The 2,124-nt window shown below is 34.1% G+C and overlaps 1 long non-coding RNA gene across 1 annotated transcript; it reads right to left on the reverse strand.

The window, feature by feature from the left end:
• LOC136062979 (uncharacterized) lies at positions 1-1,346 on the reverse strand. The gene is made up of 3 exons (XR_010624699.1): positions 1,067-1,346; positions 846-938; positions 1-37 (listed from the first exon to the last, which is right to left on the reverse strand). It is a non-coding gene; the product is annotated as an uncharacterized LOC136062979 (long non-coding RNA).
• Positions 1,347-2,124: the final 778 nt, after the last annotated feature.

Raw genomic sequence — 2,124 nt, forward strand, 5'->3', positions numbered from 1 at the left:
TTCGCATCCAGCGGGATAATATCCCTCTGCTTATGAACTGCAAACACAAATAAACATTAGAAAACCCATCAATTATTCCCAAAAACTAAAACAATAGTACAAATACAAAATAAGTTTCTCACTGACTCCATAACATTGAAACAGTAAGCAACAGAAAAACAATAAATCAGAGAGCTTAAAAAAAAAGAGCATCAAGCTCAGTGTAATAAATGTCTCAGTCACATTGAAAAAGTATAGGCCAAAATACATTGTTTGTCTCTAAACTTTAACCCATGAGCAATTTTAGTCCTTGAAGTTTAAAGAGATCACATTTAGTCCCCAAAAAACCGAAAGTGATCGCTTTTAGTCCCCAACAAACTAAAGTAATGGCTTCTAATCCCTAAAGAGTTAAAAGTGATTAATTTTAGTCCTTGAAACATAGATTGATCGCTTTTAGTCCTTAAAAAGACATAAGTTAATTGATTTTAGTTCCTAAGTGATGGTGTATCATTTTTAGTTTGGTCAAGGACTAAATGCAATCACTTTGAACTTCAGAGACTAATATTGCTCGTGAACTAAGCTTCACAGTGTGTTTAAGCCAAAAATATAAATAAAATGCTAACTGCACAAATTATTCAAAACCCATCAACTTTTTTCCCTCTCTTTCTCAACTAAGAATACTACCAATACAAAAATAAAAATAAGTGAATCATCGATTCCACAACATCCAAATTGTGAGCGGCAGCACAAAAAACAATGAATACAGATTCTCAAATTCCATCTCCAAGTTCAAGTCTTTGTTTCATAATTACACGGAGAATTGGGAAAAAAAAAATGAAAAGAAACAGAGAATGAGCTTTGCTTACAGGCATCAATTTCATCGTCCATGTCATTGGAGGCAACACCACGGTCGCGTGAAAAACTCTTAGGGTTTATGACCTTTCCTCTCTTACCCATTGCTACAAAGATTCAAAGAAGTAAAATTAAATTAACAAAACCCCTATATCATAAATTCCTAGTTCTATTTATTTACATAGCTTAAAGGGTTATTAAAAACAAGGTGATATGAATAGAAGAAAAGTATTACCTGAAGTGAAAGGTGGCGCAGAGAGAGAGAGAGAGAGAGAGAGAGAGTTGTATGGTTTGAATTAATAGAGTTCGTCGGAAGCAAAGGATGAAAGGAGGTCAGTAATGTGTAGAGCGGTGGCTGTGGGTGGTGGTGGTGGTGATTTGCCGAATGAAGGAGAGATTGGGCGGCGGCAACAATGAGAAGGTGCAGCGCACGGAGGGTGGGAAACAAATGAAAACAGAGGACGAGAGGCGGGAGGGGCTTAATACAGGAAAAACCAAAAATAAAAAATAAAAAGTGATTAAAGACCTGGCCAATTGGCCGGGTTCGGATTCAGGTTCGACCCAAGTCAGTGGAAGCCTATCACCTGCAATTGGGTCTAGGTCATATGCAATCTCTGCAATATGACAGCTAGTCCAATGACATGGTGCCAAATAATTAAAATAATAAACACCATCAGCATCACCAATTACCATCTTCGAATATAGGAGTGAAATATTATTTTGGTCTATAAATTTTAATAAAATTTTATTTTTTATTTCTAAATTTTAAAAAAAATATTATTCTTAAATTTTGTAAATAATTAGTATTATGTTCGTGTGATACACGGTTTAATAAAAAATTATATATAAATTAAAAAATATATTTTTATAATTTAATTTAATAACAAATAAAGTAATAATTTTTAAAATTATAGCAAGTTTTAAATTTTTTGAAGCTCTTTGTAGTAAAATTTTAATTTGTTTATATATATATATATATATATATATATGGCTTTTAAAAATCTTTCCATTATACTTGCTAACACATGAAGTAGTAGAAGTGCTAACCATATATAAATTTCTTGTAGCACACGAAATGGAAACCTCCAGTGGAAGAAAACCTCAAGGTGAACTATGATGGTGCAATCTTTCAAGAACAGGGAAGAGCAAGTATAGGCGTGGTTATACGCAACTCAGACGGTGAAGTCATGGCGTCCCTCTCACAGCAAATACCTCTACCAACCACAATTGCCCAAGTTGAAGCACTGGCCGCACGAAGATCTGTGGAATTTACGCAAGAGCTAGGTATTACTC

The sequence above is a fragment of the Quercus suber genome, unplaced genomic scaffold (assembly GCF_002906115.3).
Source record: "Quercus suber isolate HL8 unplaced genomic scaffold, Cork oak 2.0 scaffold_472, whole genome shotgun sequence".
NCBI classification, from domain to species: domain Eukaryota; kingdom Viridiplantae; phylum Streptophyta; class Magnoliopsida; order Fagales; family Fagaceae; genus Quercus; species Quercus suber.